Source organism: Salvia splendens, chromosome 3 (genome assembly GCF_004379255.2).
Source record: "Salvia splendens isolate huo1 chromosome 3, SspV2, whole genome shotgun sequence".
Lineage (NCBI taxonomy): Eukaryota > Viridiplantae > Streptophyta > Magnoliopsida > Lamiales > Lamiaceae > Salvia > Salvia splendens.
Window position 1 is genome coordinate 5,613,429 of NC_056034.1, and position 20,594 is coordinate 5,634,022.

Genomic DNA, 20,594 nt, shown 5'->3' on the forward strand with positions numbered 1-20,594 from the left:
ACAAATTTGGAGGATGTGCTTCAAGAAAAACTATTCTCAAAGATTGAAAATCTTGAAACTCTCTAAGTTGTTTTCGAGAAATTACGAAAAAAAATCCGTATCATGATATTATTTGCCGGAATTTTTTTATTGGTGAGAAATAACAAACTCGAGGTAAAATTCGTGATATTATTTGTCAATTTCAAAGTTTGTGGGAAAACCCCAACTTTTTTAAAGTTCCATGATATTAGGTGCCAAATATCCCATAAAAATTTGTTCAAAAACATGTTTTAAGTTGTGATGGCTCAAAATTTGTTAAAATGTTATGAGTAATAGATAATACAGTAATATTTTAAAATGTTTAATCTCATGACAAATTTTAACCGCCAAATGTAAGGATATTTTCCGTTTTATTTATATATCGGAATTTGGTATTTTAAGAACGGCTAATGACAATAAATAGCATACTGTTAAGTTTTTTTGCTTATTTGCAAATAATTTCATGGTATAAATAAACGCTACGCCTACGATAATTACCTAAGTGGGGATCAATATTTTTAAATGGCTGCAGCAAGTGGACCATGGTCGACCAAATTTTAAGTACTTCATCAAAATTTTGGGACCCGATTTTTATTGCATTATTATCATTTTCCTATAATTTCGTTATTGATTGCATCTCTCTTCTATACAATCCAAACAATTTATGAAGGAGTAATTTTCAAGTCAATAAGATGATTTAAGTTTACAATTTATATTCCATAAGTATAACTTGTTACGGCAGTATATTTACATTATATTTCACTATAAATGGCAAGGATGGTAGATAAAATATAAAGAAAAAAAAGAGAGATAAAAGTTTGATTGTGAAAATGATCAGTTTTCATTATTGCAGAGGAGCGAAATGTCGAGATTAGTAGTGGATTTTCATTATTATCGTTTGGACGCTTTTGGTGCGGTAGGTGTCAATATTATTCTAATCTCAAAATTATCTGCCAGATAATCATTAATTTATTCTTATCTGCTTTTCTAACTTTTCTTTCTCAACTATCACAATTAATTTGGGAAACTGTAAAAATGCCCTCACACGCTCAAACATATTCATTCAATAATTAAAATTTAAAATAGGGTGATTTGATTATAATAAACAATATTTTCGCTTTTCTTTTTATTTTAGTTTCTATACACAAATACTAGTACTATATACACTTTGTATTTTTCTTAGTATTTTTCATTGAGTGGAAACATATTTTTCTTAGTTACGATACGGGTTTAAAAAATGTAAAGAAAAATGAGTTGAATAAGTTAGTAGAATATGTGTCTCACTTATATATATTAGTTTTATTATAAAATGTGAGTGGAATAAGTTGGTGGAATGTGGAACTACTTATCATTTATAGTAAAAGTGAAATATAACTCTTATTGTGGGACAGACCGAAACAGGAAAATAGGACTCTTATTACGGACGGAGGGAATACTCTTCATCTACTCATTAAAAGCTCATTTTGTTATTTCAAATATTCGTCATTATGTGTTTCCTTTCAATTTTTTAATATAGTATTTAGTAAGTAGTATTACTATTCTCTTATACTACTTCCGTCCATAAAAAATATACCAATTTTACCATATTTAGGTATCCACCAAAACTAGATCAATTCTAAATATGAAAAGTGTTAAACAAATATTACTAACCATACACATCATTCTAAGTATGGACCTAACAATTCCTCTAAGGCCACTCGCAATGGGGCGCCCGATGGCGTCCATTATCCTCGGGCGCAGACGATGCCCACATTGTGGGTGGCCGCCATCGTCCGCGCCCTACGTCCGCGGCCGATGCATAGGGCGCGCCCTACGTCGCGGACGATGGCCTATCGTCCGCACCATCGTCCGCGCCATTGTGGGATCGGCGGACGATGGCGCGGACGATAGGACATCGTACGCGCCATCGGGCGCCCCATTGCGGGATCGTCGAACGATGGTTGCGGACGATGGCACGCGTTTTCGATGGCTATTTAAACCTCATTTCTCATTCACTTGTTCGTACGAACATCGCACCTCTCTCATTTCGCTCATCTGTCACATTTCTACATCTCTCAAATACCAAAATGAACCATGACGATGACGCCACTAGTTTTAGCTCCTCGGAGTCGGGTAGTTCGACCTCGGCCACCTCGGAAGCCTTAGATGCAGTCGTTGAAGAGGCCATGGCGGAATGCTTAGCCCAACTGCAGCGCGATGCGGCGGCGGCGGCGGAGCAGATCCACAAGCCTATTCGACGTCGGAGGTCTGTCCGACGCGACCACGCGGCAGCTCACGAACGTCTGATGGCAGACTATTTTGCTGATCAACCACGGTGGGGACAGACTGTTTTCCGCCGTCGGTTTAGAATGTCGCGTTACATTTTTCTCAGCATTGTCCGGACGTTATCATCACGTGATGAATACTTCACGTATCGGGAAGACAGCATCGGCTGACCCGGCCTTACACAGTTGCAAAAGTGCACGGCTGCACTCCGTCAATTGGCCTACAACTCCACGGCGGACATTTTCGACAAGTACCTCCACGTCGGGGAGACAACAGGCCGGGAGTGTGTGAAGAGATTTTGTAGGGGAGTTGTGGAGGCCTACGGCGACACATATTTGCACAAGCCGACTGCCGCTGATTGCCAGGGCCAGATGAAGATGCATGAGACGGCGCACGGCTTTCCTGGGATGCTAAGGAGCATCGACTGTATGCAATGGCAGTGGAAGAATTGTCCGACGGCGTGGAGAGGCCAATTCACAAGTGGATACAAGGGCAGCCACCCGACGATGATCCTCGAAGCCGTAGCTGACCATCGACTCTGGATCTGGCATGCTTACTTCGGCGTAGCCGGGTCGAACAACGACATTAACGGCGTGGAGAGGCCAATTCACAAGTGGGCAATTGTGAAGGGGCCGGCTCGTCTCTGGTTCAAGGAAGTCATCGCCGATGTCATGTATGCGTGCATAATCATGCATAACATGATAGTCGAGCATGAGGGTGGGAGCATCACCGACTGGAACGATGATAACGGTGCATCTAGCTCGTCCAGCATGGCGACCAAGCCCCCCGCTAGAGAATTACCGTCGTGCTTCAATGAGGTTCTAGCTAGACAGGCCTCAATGCGCAACCAACAAGACCATGTTCAGCTCATGAACGACATGATTGGAGAAATGTGGGCCCATAACCGTCGTCACTGAGTTTGCGTATTTTTCAAATTCATATTGTAATGTATTGATTTCTATAAATGAAATGAAGTTTTTTCCCATTTTTTGTTGTTATTTAAATATTCAAATAAAATGAAAATTCATAGGGCGCGCCTTAGAGCACGCCTTAGGGCGCCACATTGCAGGTGGGGGGTAGGAAGATAAAACTGATGACGTGGCACACCTTAGGCCGCCCCATTGCTAATGGCCTAACACAACTTCCATCATTTTTTCTCTCATTCTCTCTTATTTTACTAATTGCGCATTAAAACTCCTGTCATTTATAACTTTGTCTATTTTTTATGGACAAAGATAGTATTCAATTACTTCTCTTTATTATTAAATTATAAATTAATTTATAAGATCGGGACTGAGGGTTTTTATAGCGATCAACCTCTATCCATCATGTCCCTTAACTATTCATCCTGCACCACTTTTTGCTCTCATTATTCATGAGTTTCATTGTTTCATTTCCACTATTAACAAAAAAAAAAGTTTTAATACTAATAGAACTTCATTAAAAAAAATTCAAAAATTACATTACCAATTCTTAAAAATTTGCTAGAGAATGAAGCCTCTATCCACCATGCCCCTTAACTATTCACCCTGCACTACTTTTTGCTCCCTTCATTATTCATGAATTTCATTGTTTCATTTCTACAATTAACAAAAAAAAAAATTAATACTAATAGAACTTCATTAAAAAAACCAAAAAATTACATTACCAATTCTTAAAAATTTGCTAGAGAATGAAAATTTGGTGTGATTTTTTTTATATAAATGACGTATTTATAAATAATTTTGGGATGAATTGGAAGATAAAAAACATGAAAAATAAGTCAAAAAACGACAATAAACAATAGTATACGGGGGGAAATGATATTTTTTTCCAATTTCACCGTTTTTTAAAAAACAATTATAATGGCTAAATAGGACGCTCACTCGCGGCCCGACGAGAGGATGACAACGTGCGTTGTGAGCGGACCACGTCGACAGGGCGCGTCGGCCCGACAGAACGAGCGGCTCGTTGGGACAAGAGTTCTGCAGCGGCAGCTCGTTGCTATCTCATCCTAACTGAATGGGACAGCACACTAACGAGGCTTACTGTTGCGGGTGCTCTGAGACTCCAATAACTTTTAATACTCACATTCTTGCATACTCCATTAAAACTTGTGTCCATCACAAATACTCCCTCCGTGCCCAAAGAATATGCACAGTGGGTTCGGCACGAGTTTTAATGTAAAATTGGTAAAGTAAGAGAAAAGTAGAGAGAAAAAGTAATTAAAGTATTGTCAGTGGAGAATGGGTTCCACCTCTTTAGAGAGAAGACTTTCAAAAGTTAGAAAGTGCATGTTCTTGTGGGACGGACTAAAAAAGAAAGAGTACATATTCTTGTGGGACGGAAGGAGTAAGACATTTAATGACAGATAAAAAAATATATATACTAAAAACAATATAACAACCAAATCGGATAGCGACACTTTTTAATGCTATTAAGGGCGCTATTTTGGGTGTCTAATTATACCACCAACGCTTCATAAAATGTCTTTATTGTAATTGTCCCAACTAAAATTAGGGGAACAAATAGAAGTGTCATAAAAAAGATCAAGATAATTTGCCCTCAACTTGAGGACGTTTTCTTTTGCGTCCTAAATTATGGTTATTTTTAAAATTTTCAAACGCTACTAATTGCGTCTCAGTTTTTATGTCCATAAAAGATAAGTTTTTTTTGTAGTGTAACTTTTAGTAAATTCTGATATTATTAAGTTTTTTCTTTTTACAATTTATTAATCCCTTCATTGTTAGAGAAAATCTATTAAGTTTGAAATGTAGAAATTTAATATCTCGACATTGTTTCGCTGTCGAAATTTATTCTCTGCGAAGGAAGAAAAAAAAAATCCATTTACTTGATCGTTCAACTATTGCATATCCAAGATGCTAAAATAACGTCAAACTGAACCTCACATTTTTCAGCATATCAACCATATTTGTTTGCGTCATAATAATTGTACGGAGATGCCTATCCGGAACCGGCGGTTACGGTTCAAAACTGTCGGTTCCGGTTTTGAAAATTGATAAACCAGAACTGAACCGCGAGGGTGTTTCGTGGGTACGGTTCCGGTTCCAAAACCTCTGATTTCGGTTTTGGTTCCGAACCGGCATTTTTTTTACGGTTTACACGGTTCTGAATCGTCGATTTTCGGCGGTTCCAGCTCGGTTTCACGATTTTCCGGTGGTTTTTCGCAGTTCCGTTTTGGAACCGCCCGGAACCGGCGGTTCCGACACGATTTCGGTTCGAAAAATTTCAAACCTGAACCGAACCACGGTTCTAAAATCGACGGTTTCGGTTCGGATAAATTCTCGCGGTTCCGGTTAGAAACCATAACCACCGGTTACGGTTTCACGGTTAACCGCCAAAACCGTAAACCTTGAGCACCCGCCAACTCCAATTATTAAAAAATAATTTCATATTTTTATTTATTCATAAAAATTAATCTTAAATTATTAAAAATGAAAAGTTATTATTAATTTGTCACTCACTTTTTATCCTTCTCTTTATTACTTTATCTATATTTTTCTTTCTTTTTAACAATTTATCAATTTTATAATAAGTCATATAACTAAGTTAAATTATTTTTTAATGAACGGTAAAGAATTTTATTTACTAATCCCTCCGTTTGTTCATAGTTGAGGTAAAACTTTTCGGCACGGAGTTTAAGAAATGGATGTTGAATGTGTTAAATAAATAGATAAAAAAGTAAGAGGGGAAAAAGTCGAGAGAATAAAGTAAAAAGTGAATAAAGTAGAGAGAATAAAGTAAGAGAGAGTAAAGTAAGAAAGAGAAAAAAATTACTATATATGGAAATGACTCAACTATGAGAGAATTTCCTAAAATAGAAAAATGACTTTAACTATGGAGAAAACTATGGAGAAACGAGGAATAACTATTTATCCTCATTATTTATAAACGTAAATCATTACTACTTCATCCATCAGTGATCATTAAATATCCTGTTTGTAGCAATCGTACTGACGGTCCCACGCTATGATAAATCACATACTTCAGTAGATTAGATATTAGTATTACTGTACAATATACTCCACATTTTATAATATATAACCGTGACAAACGATTAAATCATTCGTTTCTTTTTTTTTAAATATTCACCTCGTTTCACTAGTACTTTTATTATATTTAAAAGTAATGTTATGCTCTCCCTTATATAAAATATAGTATTTATATTTTTCTATTTTGGTTTATTCACCAAAAATCAGTTTCTACATATAGTAAGTTTTTATCTCTTTAATAAAGTACTAGTAATTCAAATTTGTGCTAACAATATCTAAACCACATTATTTGTAATCTCTTTCTTTCTATTTCAAATTTTACATTAAACTCATGTCATCAACAGACAACTATCTATATTATTTTTTATTGACGGATGAAGTATAATGATGGGATACGGACTAAACAATAATTGCGAGCCCAATAGCAGTGACGGCCCATCAGCCCAAAACCCAAGAAAGAGTATCAGTTCGGCACAACCAAAGAGTTCGGTCACAGCCTATAGCTCGGAAAGAGTATCAGTTCGGCACAACCAAAGAGTTCGGTCACAGCCTATAGCTCGGTAAAAGCCGACCAATCGAGCTCAACTCTCAGATCGGCAAAAGCTGATCGGCAAAGTTCAGCAGTTCGGTCTCAGTATTCGACCGAACAAGGAGATAGTGGACCCATGCAGGATCTCCACGACCTCCATTACACCCACGATCTATTTAGTGGTATTAAGCAGTTATCAACCCCACTACCAGGGCTGCAAACCACGATCTTAGTTCGAATGTATAAATAGAACTTAGATCAGATAGACCAGGTTAAGCTCTCTAGATCCTGAATCTTATAGCAAATCAGTATTGTAATCTGTAAGCGAGACCAAGCAATACAAATTTGCCCTCTCTTCTTCCCGTGGACGTAGATTTACCTCAGTAAATCGAACCACGTAATTTTCCGTGTTGTGATCATTTATTACTTGCATTTATTCCCATCAAAAATTCGCCACATCATCACTGGCGCCGTCTGTGGGAAGCAGAGAACCAAAACTGTGATAAAAGCGAGTTTTTGATCCTTTTCCACCAAAAAAAATGCGTACCAGATCACATAATACACATACTTCCGTCCGTGATGAAGGTGAGGAATCTAGTCCAGCCCATAGGTCTGGAAAACAGCCTCGGGAGAAATCTGCCTCCAGTTCTCACGGTGAAGGAACAAACCACTCAAAAAGTCATCGCACCGAGCCTCCCCAGCAGCTCGCTTTGAATGAGGCTGTCAAGTTGTTCTTGGCTGAGAAGCAGGATGAGTTCTTAACATTCCTGCAAAAGAGCCAGAAGCCGGAGAAGAAAACGGCGGATTCTCCCTCCCCCTCCAGACATGAAAGTCACTACCGCAGTAGTGTCGCACCTTCCAGGAGAAAGAATCCTCACCACCGACATGTTCCTGTTCCTCCTCGGTACCGAAATCACAGGAGAACTCCATCTCCACCATACCGAAGAGATGTCGGATTCGCCATGTATGGAGCGCTGAAGACTCCATTTTCGGATGATATCACCCGAACTCCATTGCCACAGAATTACCGAACTCCGTCAATGACTTATGACGGGTTAGTGGATCCTCATGATTTCCTGGGACGCTATTAGTATAATATGGCGAACCAAGGTCTCAATGAGGTTCACATGTGTAAGCTGTTTCCCGAGCTGCTTATCGGGAACGCAAGAAGGTGGTTTGACAGCCTCCCTCAAGGGAGCATTAGATCTTACAGAGATCTAATGGATGCTTTTCACAGGAGATTCTTCCAGAAAGCGGAAGCCCGAATCACTTCGGCTCAGCTGCTTTCTATACGTCAAGGTCGCGATGAAAAAATTAGCGACTTCATGACGAGATTCCACAAGGAATGCCTACAAGTTGATGATCTCAATGATCTACTTGTCATTTCGGCATTCCAAAATGGAATTCTGCCCGGAGCTCTCTACAGAAAGCTCGTTGAGTGCAGTCCGCAAACAGCTCAAGAGATGTGGGACATTGCGGACCAGTTTTCTCGTGCCGATGAGGCAGACCGTCGAAAACGGTCTTTAGACAGCTCATCCAGAGGAGACAAAAAGAAGCCCGATCATAGCGATCAGGGGCTTCCTCGCCGAACTCCTTTTGAAAGAATTCAAAGGGCACCGGTACAAGGCAGATTGGGACCACGTCTCGATCTTGAGAAACCGCCCGCTCAGTTCGTACCATTGAACAAGTCGAGAGCGGAAATTTTCGAACTGCATTCTGATATGTTCGAAAAACCAAAGCGGATGACGAAATCAGCCACGCGCCGAAGTCAGGATACGTACTGCTCCTACCATCAAGACCACGGTCACGATACCGAGGAGTGCCGAAATTTGGCAGCAGGTATTGATGTTCTTGTGAAAGCAGGGACGTTAAAAAAATACCAAAGCAAGCTGCCGAAGAAGAATAAGAAACAGAGAGGTGCGAACTGCGCTCCTCAGGATCCTAAAAGGCAACAGGATCCCGAAGACGATGACGAGCCGCAATATGACGGAGTAATCCAGACTATTGACGCTCTCCCAGCCGGGAAGACTAAGTCGTCTCTAAAAGCAGAACGCAGAGGCGTCAATCGAGAGGAGCCTATGCATAAAAGGCTGAAGAAGGAGGAAGTAATCACTTTTTCAGATGCAGATCCCGTCCCGGCCATTTCTCCTCATCAAGACGCGATTGTCATTCAAGCCGGAGTGGCAAACAAACTGATCCACAGAGTGTTTGTGGATACAGGAGCGTCGGTTAGCATTCTTTTTAAAGAATGTTTTGATAAACTGGAAGTGGATCCAGCTCGGCTCAGTCCGGCCCCACTTCCTCTGAAAAGTTTCAACCAGGAAGACACCCGCCCTGAAGGTACTATCAGCCTTCCGATTACGGTGGGAAGAGCGCCTACTAGCTCCAGTACGATGATCGAGTTTTTTGTGGTAAAAGCTCGGTCCCCGTATAACATCATCCTGGGAAGAGACTGGCTCAACACAGTTCGGGCCATTTGCTCTACTTATCACCTCACAATCAAGATCCCCACTAAAGGAGGGATTGCAGTCATCCGAGGTGATCAAAAGAGAGCAAAAGAATATTTGCAGATTGCGCTTAAAAGTGCCGAGCAATCAGATCGGCACCATCAAGCATAGCAATCACAGCAGCCGGAGTCAGAGGCAGGCGAAATGACCGAAGTCACACCGGAGCCGAACTCGATGACAGTTCAGTTATACGAAGATGATCCATCCAGAACGGTCAAGATCGGTTTCGCGGGAACACCTCTGCTCCGGGAAAAGACCATCCAGCTCCTCAAAGAGTACAAAGATGTCTTTGCGTGGTCTCCGTTGGACATGACCGGAGTGTCTTCCGAGGTAATTACACATCGGTTAAATATTGATCCTTCAGTCCGGCCTATAAAACAGAAGCAAAGACTCTTTGCGGCAGAAAGAAATCAAGTCATCCATGACGAAGTCCGCCAATTACTGAAAGCGGATGTATTATTCGAAGTAAAATATCCTTCTTGGGTGGCCAATCCTGTGATGATCAAGAAAAAAGAAGGAGGATGGCGGATGTGCATAGATTTTACCGATCTAAATAAGCACTGTCCTAAAGATTGCTACCCCCTTCCGAACATAGATAAAAAAGTAGAAGCTTTGATAGGCTTCGAAATTTTCTGTTTTCTTGATTTGTATAAAGGATACCACCAAGTTTTAATGGATGAGAATGATGCTTCAAAAACGGCTTTCATTACTGACTTCGGCATTTTTGCTTATAAAAAGATGCCATTCGGTTTAAAGAATGCCGGAGCCACATATCAAAGGATGGTAGACAAGCTATTTCGGCACCTGATCGGAAAAGAGGTTGAAGTCTATGTTGACGACATAGTTGTTAAAAGTAGAAGCACTTCGGATTACGAAGACAATCTCAAATCAACTCTCGACGTGCTCAAAAAAGCCAACCTCAAACTCAATCCCCAAAAATGTACCTTTTTGGTAGATTCGGGAAAGTTTCTGGGTTGTTGGGTTTCAAAGGACGGACTCAAGGCAAATCCCCTAAAGGTTCAAGTTGTTCAGAACATGGCAATGCCGAAGTCCATACACGGTGTGCAAAGGCTAACTGGATGTCTAGCCGCACTGAATAGATTCCTTTCCCAAGCAGCCGAAAAACAACCGCCGTTCTTCAATGTTTTGAAGAAGGCACCAAAGTTTGAGTGGGGAGCCGAACAGAAAAAGGCTTTTGACGAACTCAAAAGTTATTTAGCCGAACTCCCTATTCTCTCTGCTCCAACAGATGCCGAAGTGATATTCTTATATTTAGCGGCATCAGATCAAACCATTAGCGCGGTACTTGTACGAGAAGAAGGCCTAAAGCAGCGTCCTATCTACTTTACAAGCCGAGCATTAAGAGGTCCCGAAACAAGGTATCAACCTCTGGAAAAAATTGCTCTGGCATTAGTAAATGCAGCAAGGAGACTGCGGCCATATTTCTATGCTCACAAGGTATGCGTCTTAACCGATCTTCCACTTCGGCAAGTTTTGACTAAGCCTGAAGCATCAGGCAGAATTGCCAAGTGGGCCATAGAGTTGGGAGAACATTCAATAGAATATCTACCTCGGAAAGCCATCAAGGGACAAGCCTTGGCAGATTTTCTGGTAGAGGCAAAGTTCGATCAAGCAATCCCTATTATTGCCGAACCGAAAAGCCCTACCAATGATGAACCAACACAGCCCCAGGAACCCGAAGTAGAGCCGCCGGACTGTTGGATTGGATTCGTAGATGGAGCTTCGAATAAGACGGGAAGTGGAGCTGGTATTCTACTTATCGCTCCCGACGGACACGAGGTAACTTATTCACTTCGGTTCTTATTCCCAACCACTAATAACGAAGCCGAATACGAAGCCCTTCTTGCCGGACTTCGGTTAGCGCAAAGTCTATTTATCAAATCTCTCAAAATCCATTGTGATTCACAAGTCATAGTGAATCACATGTTGGGTACAAGTGAAGCCCGAGATGAAAGGATGAAAAAATACTTGGACAAAGCGCAAAGCATTAGCCGAAGTTTCTCTTATTTTCGGATAATCCGCATCCCCAGAGCGGAAAATGGCCGAGCAGATACTTTAAGCAAGTTGGCCTCATATCCGAGCTCAAAAGTGGAGGAATTACCGCACAGAAGCATTGATGATGCTGAGGTACTTTCAGTAACCAGCTCGCCGAACTGGATGACGCCAATATCAAAGTATCTAGATCAAGGACAACTGCCCGAGGATAAGAGAGAAGCTCGGAAAATCACATGCCGAGCACTTCGGTATGAACTTCATGAAGGAGTCCTATATAGAAAGTCCTACCTTCAACCGTTATTGCGATGTGTAGGACCAGAAGAGACGGACTACATCCTTAGAGAAGTTCATGAAGGATCGTGCGGCAGCCACATCGGAGCTAGAGCTTTAGCTAAAAAAGTTCTGAGATGGGGATATTATTGGCCAACTATGGTACAAGAAGCAGTACAGCTCGTTAAGAAATGTACGAAGTGCCAAATCCATGCAAATATCCCAAGGATGCCGCAGACCGATCTATGTGCTATGCAAAGCCCTTGGCCTTTTATGCAATGGGGCATAGACATAGTAGGACCACTACCACAAGCTCCTCGGCAAATGAAATTCTTGATCGTTGCCGTGGACTACTTCACAAAGTGGGTGGAGGCTGAACCATTAGCTACGATAACGAGCTCGAAGGCATTGGATTTTGTTTGGAAGAACATAGTTTGCCGATTTGGCATACCCCATATCCTCATTTCGGATAATGGGACTCAGTTCACCGACAAGACATTCAAGAATTGGTGCCAAGAGTTGAATATTCAACAGCGGTTCACTTCGGTCTCTCACCCACAAGCAAACGGACAAACGGAAGTAACAAACCGTATTTTGGTGAAAGGATTAAAAGCTCGGTTAGAACAAGCCAAAGGACAATGGGTAGAAAATCTTCCTCAAGTCCTATGGTCTTACCGAACTACACCAAAAACCTCCAACGGTGAAACTCCGTACAGTCTAGTGTACGGCACTGAAGCCGTAATTCCGGTTGAGATCGGCATACCCAGCCCCCGAACACTCAATTTCTCAACAGAACTGAATGATGACGGACTGAGAGCCGAACTAGATCTTGCCGAAGAAAGAAGAGAACTGGCCTGCATAAAAGCAGCCAAGTACAAGGAGCAAGTAACCCGGTATTATAACCAAAGGGTGAAAAAGCTGCAGTTTCAAGTGGGAGATCTCGTATTGAGAAACAATGAAGTAAGCCGAGCAGAAAAGCTGGGCAAACTTGAACCCACATGGGAAGGTCCGTATCGGGTGTCAGAAGTCCTGGGAAAAGGGTCTTATAAATTGACTCACATGTCAGGAGAACAAGTACCCCGAACATGGCATATTTCCAACCTCAAGAAGTTCCATTTGTAAGAGACAAGGTCCGGTCAGTCTTGTATCTAGTTCGGTCCTAGGGATATGTGCTTTCATGTTTCTATTTGTCCTTTATGCTGGTCGTTTTATAAAAGTTTAAAATCTTTTTCGTCTTTTTTATTTGTCTTTATGTGCGTTTAGTCTCTATGTGCGTTTTGTCTCTTATAAATATTACTGAGGTATATTGATCTTTAAAGGCTGATCCCCTTTTTAGATCATGTATTAAAGACAATTGTGAGTCCAAGCTTCTAAGGAAGATACAAGACCACAATTCAGCTTAAGAAACAAGCAGTTCGTCTGAAACGGACTGCAATAAGCCGAAAACCACTTCGGTCAACCAGGGAAAGTCCAATCCAAGCGATAAAACTCGCCAAATTAGGACACAAAAGGAAAGTCCAATCCAAGCGATAAAACTCGCCAAATTAGGACACAAAGGGAAAGTCCAATCCAAGCGATAAAACTCGCCAAATAAGGACACAAACTAAGTCCGGTCAAAGAAGAGTTTTCTTCATAAGACTGAGGACGAGTCCGGCCAAAGAAGAGTTTTCTTCATAAGACCGCGGACGAGTACAATAAATGAAATAAAAAATCGCTGAACTGTAAATACGCAGTGATAGAAGCGAAATGAAAAAAATTTCATTTATTAAGTCTTGTTCGGCATACAATTTCGCTGCCCTACGAGAAGGCGTTACACCATTACAAAGGACTATTCTACTGTCCACGGTTGCTAAAGTTGAGCCACCTATCCAAAAAATCCTCATGATGCTGAGTTCGGGTGTTCCGAACAGTTGAAGAATAAGTAGGTCGACGAGATGCTCTGATCGACCTACCGCCCCTTCCCTGAGTCCGGGAAGTTCTAGCACCTCGGCGGCGAAGAGTCTCTTCACGAAGCATCCGCTGATCTTGCTCACTCATAATCACAACTCCTCTACGAACTTCAGGGCGTTCTCGTCTTGACATTTCCGGTTGTTCCGGAGTCCGTTGCTGACTTGGAGTACGTTCTCGTCTTGACGTTTCCGGTTCATCCTGAGTCCGTTGTTGGTTTGGAGTAGAATCTTGAGCAAGTGGATTAGAGGTTTGAGTTGGAGTGTGAGCATCTGTTGGCGGGAAACGCCTAAGGAATCTCTCGATTGAGGGACGCCGGGAAAGAATGATGTCGTACCGAGAAGCCAAGCGCCGCAATGACTTCACAACTTGTTGGCAAGCCGAGCTCTCCAGCGCATTGTTCTTCCGGAGTACATGAAGCTCCTCCCACAGTTCATCAACTTGATTCTGAACTTCAGATATGGTCATCAACTTGATTCTGAACTTCAGATATGCAGTCCTCTCAGCGATGACAGTGTTCAGCTCGGCCTCCAGATCTTTCTTTATGGACTTTAAGTCCTTATTGTTGGACTCCAGCTCCACTAACCGAGCCAAGAGTTCGTCATACTTCACCTGGTCATCTATGGCTTTTTTCTCAGCTTCGTTTAAAGCCGAAGAGTATAGCCGCTTCCAGTGAAGTACCTCCAGCTCCTTAGAGTTAAGAATACAAAGCAGCTATGTCAGTTCGGCATTTCAGTTTACCGAGCAGGCAGTAAACCACAACAGGAGTAAAAGAGATTACGAAAAGCTATAAAGAAGACACGAGTGTAGAAAGAAGAATTTTTTCATTCACAAGAAAAATTTTTTACACAAGGAGGGCTTCAAGGCCATTTTACAAGGAGAGAAAGAAACTAAACTAAGAGAAGGGAGACGAAATCATACTCCGCCAGTTTCGTCTCCGGCTCCTCTGTGGGTTTCAGCCTCCTTCTCCTTGCCTACTTCGGCTTCAGCCTCGGCCTCCCCACTCCCTCCAGCCTGCTCGGTGCCCCCATCGCCGATCTGCTGCACCTCCTGCTCGGCATGCCCGTCGCCGGCCTGCTGATCCGTCTGCTCGGTCTCCTTGCCGGCCTCGTTTTCCTGCCCACCCTCTTCGTTAAAGATTGAAGCGGGTGAAACAGGTCCCAAGGAGGCAAAGATGGCCTCCATGTTCTCGTCCCGGTCAGCGCGGCAGTTACGAACTCTTTCAGCAGAGAGCAGGACCGAGGAAGAAGCAAGCTCCTCAAGGAGCGGCAGACTCTGGAGACGAGCTGAAATCTCTCGGCCATACAGCGCCAGGACGACTTCGGGTCCCTGCTCAGCGTTATCGGTCATCAATTTCAGCAGATCACCGATAAAGGCCGAAAATTGATTGCTCAAAAAGAGTTTCTCCGCGAAAACACGGAGAGCCTCTCCCTGAGCAACCACGGCGGCAGCCTCCCTCTGTTTAGATTGCTCTCTCTGGATGATGAGCTGGTTTTTGGCACGCTGAGCTTCATCCTGAGCCGAGATCCTAGCGGCCCTTGCCTTCTCAAAGTCTGCCCGAGCCTGTTCGGCCTGGTGACGAGCAGCATTCAACTTCCTCTGCATCTCAGCATAATCGTTGGACGCTTTGGAGAGTTCAACGGCGACGAGCTTGGAGAGCATATTGTTCCTCTGAAAATGGAAAAAGGAAAAAGTCAACAGAGGGGCCACAAAAAATATAGGAAAAAAGCAAGGCCAGAAAATCAAGAAGAGAATTCACCTCTACAAAGTCCGTTGGCCATGCAAAAGGCTCACAGACATGTTCCGAAGGGGCCGCCAAGACAATGTCTTTCTCCGGCGCTCTTGGGGGTTTCTGAATCTTCCCCTTCCCCTTTGCCGAAGTCGACTCCGGCTTTTTTGGATCCGAAGAAGAGGTCTTCTGCCTTTTCGGATTCTTCTCGACATCAGACGCCGAGCCGGTGGCTTTCTGTTTCTCCGGCTCCTTGGATTCGGAGGATTTCCGACCTAGCCTGCTTAGCCTGTTCACTGCCAAAAAGCCGCCCGAAAAGAGACAAAGTTAGTTTCGCCCTAAAAGCAGTAAAGCAACAAAGAAATCCTCACCCCCATTCTCTTCGTCCGAAGACGAGAATCGAACACGAATTCACCTTACTAGCTCATATTCCCGAATACTGTTTCCTAATCAGGGAATCTTATTGAGCTCCGCCCTCGAGCTCGTCACGGGTCACTACCTAGGATGAGGAATTACGGACTTCTGCCCTGCTCCAATGAAAAGTCCGGAGCCGCGTCCTATTGTACAAAAAAGAATAGGGACGCCGGGAAAGAATGATGTCGTACCGAGAAGCCAAGCGCCGCAATGACTTCACAACTTGTTGGCAAGCCGAGCTCTCCAGCGCATTGTTCTTCCGGAGTACATGAAGCTCCTCCCACAGTTCATCAACTTGATTCTGAACTTCAGATATGGTCATCAACTTGATTCTGAACTTCAGATATGCAGTCCTCTCAGCGATGACAGTGTTCAGCTCGGCCTCCAGATCTTTCTTTATGGACTTTAAGTCCTTATTGTTGGACTCCAGCTCCACTAACCGAGCCAAGAGTTCGTCATACTTCACCTGGTCATCTATGGCTTTTTTCTCAGCTTCGTTAAAGCCGAAGAGTATAGCCGCTTCCAGTGAAGTACCTCCAGCTCCTTAGAGTTAAGAATACAAAGCAGCTATGTCAGTTCGGCATTTCAGTTTACCGAGCAGGCAGTAAACCACAACAGGAGTAAAAGAGATTACGAAAAGCTATAAAGAAGACACGAGTGTAGAAAGAAGAATTTTTTCATTCACAAGAAAAATTTTTTACACAAGGAGGGCTTCAAGGCCATTTTACAAGGAGAGAAAGAAACTAAACTAAGAGAAGGGAGACGAAATCATACTCCGCCCAGTTTCGTCTCGGCTCCTCTGTGGGTTTCAGCCTCCTTTCCTTGCCTACTTCGTGCTTCAGCCTCGGCCTACCCACCTCCCTCCAGCCTGCTCGGTGCCCCCATCGCCGATCTGCTGCACCTCCTGCTTTCGGCGATGCCGTCGCCGGCCTGATGATCCGTCTGCTCGGTCTCCTTGACGGCCTCGTTTCCTTCCCACCCTCTTCGTTAAAGATTGAAGCGGGTTGAAACAGGCTCCCAAGGAGGCAAAGAGGCCTAAATGTTCTCGCTCCGGTCAGCGCGCAGTTAGTTACGGAACTCTTTCAGCATGAGAGCAGGACCGAGGAAGAAGCAAAAGCTCCTCAAAGGAGCGGCAGACTCTGGAGACGAGCTGAAATCTCTCGGCCATACAGCGCCAGGACGACTCGGGTCCCTGCTCAGCGTTATCGGTCATCAATTTCAGCAGATCACCGATAAAGGCCGAAAATTGATTGCTCAAAAAGAGTTTCTCGCCGAAAACACGGAGAGGCCTCTCCCTGAGCAACCACGGCGGCAGCCTCCCTCTGTTTAGATTGCTCTCTCTGGATGATGAGCTGGTTTTTGGCACGCTGAGCTTCATCCTGAGCCGAGATCCTAGCGGCCCTTGCCTTCTCAAAGTCTGCCCGAGCCTGTTCGGCCTGGTGACGAGCAGCATTCAACTTCTCTGCATCTCAGCATAATCGTTGGACGCTTTGGAGAGTTCAACGGCGACGAGCTTGGAGAGCATATTGTTCCTCTGAAATGGAAAAAGGAAAAAGTCAACAGAGGGGCCACAAAAAAATATAGGAAAAAAGCAAGGCCAGAAAATCAAGAAGAGAATTCACCTCTACAAAGTCCGTTGGCCATGCAAAAGGCTCACAGACATGTTCCGAAGGGGCCGCCAAGACAATGTCTTTCTCCGGCGCTCTTGGGGGTTCTGAATCTTCCCCTTCCCCTTTGCCGAAGTCGACTCCGGCTTTTTTGGATCCGAAGAAGAGGTCTTCTGCCTTTTCGGATTCTTCTCGACATCAGACGCCGAGCCGGTGGCTTTCTGTTTCTCCGGCTCCTTGGATTCGAGGATTTCCGACCTAGCCTGCTTAGCATGTTCACTGCCAAAAAGCGAGAAAACAAAGTTAGTTTTCGCCGCTAAAGCAGTAAAGCATAAAAAAGAAATCCTCACCCTCAGTCTCTTCGTCCGAAGACGAGGAATCGAACACGAAGTCACCCTTGACGAGCTCAGATTCCGAATACTGTTTCCTAATCATGGGAATCTTATTGGAGCTCGCCCTCGAGCTCGTCCAACGGTTCTACCCGAGGATGAGGAATTACGGACTTCGGCCCTCTCCAGGAAAAGTCCGGAGCCGCTGTCCTATTGTAAAAAAAGAAACGATTTTGCCACTTCGGCCATTTGGTTTTACAAAAGGCTCTAAAGGGCTGTAAAGGGATCAAGTAAAACCAGGATCCCTTTCCTCTTAAACTGAAAGAAATTAAGGATTGCCCTCAGAGACAGATCCTTTTCTAGTCTACGCAGCTCGGCAGCAAAGGCCGATAAGTGCCTCCAAGAATTTGGAGTCACCTGACCTAAAGGAAGTTGAAAAAAAATCAAGAAGCTCTACAAAGGCAGGGGGAAGAGGGAAACGAAGCCCGCATTCTAAGCAGGCTTCGTAAACGGTGGCATAACCCTCCGGCGGCGAGTTAGCCCTATGAATGTCGTCGGGAATCACCACTAACCCCCCAGGAAGAAAATATTTTCCGTGTAAGGATATCACAGTATCCTTACTCAAAATGCTGTGAAAAATATTCTACCGTCTTCTCCCCGGACCTTTTCCGGCCAGAAGACCCCTCACCCCCCTTCCTACCACTACCTGATTCAGAAACAGTTTCAGAAGAAGAAGACATGATTCTTACTCTTTGATGGTCGAAAGTCTCTGAAGAAATTCTTGAAGAAGCGGAAGAAAATTTTACGAAAAAGAGAGAGAATGCCGAAGAAATAATCGCAAAAGTGTTCCAATGATGAAGAAAGGAAATATTTATCAGATTCGCAGAGGCATTTCAAATTCGTCACACCGTTTCAAATCCCACTTTTTCCGGATTCTCTGGCCGGATTTGCTGTCACATTTAATGCAGACACGTGCGGAGCACGTCCCCTGACGTCAGCCTCCCCCTTACACTTATCCAAAATGCCGAAGTGATTCACTTCGCTTTTCGGGGGGGTGGTGATGGGATACGAACTAAACAATAATTGCGAGCCCAATAGCAGTGACGGCCCATCAGCCCAAAACCCAAGAAAGAGTATCAGTTCGGCACAACCAAAGAGTTCGGTCACAGCCTATAGCTCGGAAAGAGTATCAGTTCGGCACAACCAAAGAGTTCGGTCACAGCCTATAGCTCGGTAAAAGCCGACCAATCGAGCTCAACTCTCAGATCGGCAAAAGCTGATCGGCAAAGTTCAGCAGTTCGGTCTCAGTATTCGACCGAACAAGGAGATAGTGGACCCATGCAGGATCTCCACGACCTCCATTACACCCACGATCTATTTAGTGGTATTAAGCAGTTATCAACCCCACTACCAGGGCTGCAAACCACGATCTTAGTTCGAATGTATAAATAGAACTTAGATCAGATAGACCAGGTTAAGCTCTCTAGATCCTGAATCTTATAGCAAATCAGTATTGTAATCTGTAAGCGAGACCAAACAATACAAATTTGCCCTCTCTTCTTCCCGTGGACGTAGATTTACCTCAGTAAATCGAACCACGTAATTTTCCGTGTTGTGATCATTTATTACTTGCATTTATTCCCATCAAAAATTCGCCACATCATCATATAATATAGTAGTAGATCTTTATTAGTACTCTCTACATTCATTTAATTTGTAGTTGAATATTCCCTCCATCTTTGCTTAGTAAAGGCATTTCTTAAGGTACGGAGATTAACAAATTTTGTTAAATTAAACAAATGAAGATAAAGTAAAATATGAGTGTAAAATAGGAAAAATAAGTGATCGACTAAATTAAGAGTAATTAGATATTTATTTCTGACTTTTTACTTGTAATAAATTTGTACTCACTTTTGCTATAAAAATATTCTTTAACTCAAATATTGAAATGGAATTTGTTACTCATATCATGGCAACTTAAACATCTTGTGGGAAGAAAAGCAAAAATAAAATAAAAACAAAATAATAGGCCAACTTCCAAAATTCATGTAGTAAGAAATTTGTAGTACAATTTTCAGTACACATTAGGTTAGCGAGTCACATGTTCGTCTTCAGAAGATATTGTATGTGGAGTAGATAAATTGAGATTTCAACCTTTTCACACTTGAAACGTTATGATCATATTTATATTAGATCAATAAAAAATTACTACAATAATTGAATTGAACAATAAAGTTTTATTTGAAGATCCATTTTGTATGTTATTCAGGTAAGATTATGCTAATTTATAAATTTACTCTTACACACCTCTCTCCCTCTATCTAGGGTTTTCTTAATATTGAGAGATATTAATGTGAGAAAGGGCAGCTGGTTGAACGGATCAACCAATGGAAGAATTAAGAGAAAGACAAAATAGTTTAGGGATCGGTCCAATAAATCGACTGCCAGTTTTTAGGTTAGTTACCAAAGCCTTCATTTGGATCTTATTTCACGTTCTACTATTATCGAGTAACATTTTAGTTTGTCACACTTCACAAGTATAAACATATGAATAAAATTTAGATTTTTGTGTTGGATCCATACACTTATTTTTCTCCTGTGAATTTTGGGTTGCTGTGTTTCCACTTTTTAATTGGGTTTTTGAGTTTTATATTGTACAACTGATGTTCATTTATTTTAAAATAAAGTTTTTAGTTACTAAGTTTTACTATTAAAGAATTTTTTTGTAAACTCTCTCTCACTGTGAAAGAGAAAGAGAGTAGTGACAAAAACCAGGAACCAAATTAAATTTAAGTTGCTTTCCATTGGTGTATAAACAATGCCTTTTATATTTGTTTGAAAAGCAAAAAGTATATAAATAATTAATCCATTGCTATAAAAAAAAAGTAGTACAAGAAAATCCGTCTTCTGATCTCCATTTGTTGGAGTTTTTTTATTTTAAAGTTGAAGTGTGATGGTTTAGACACACTAA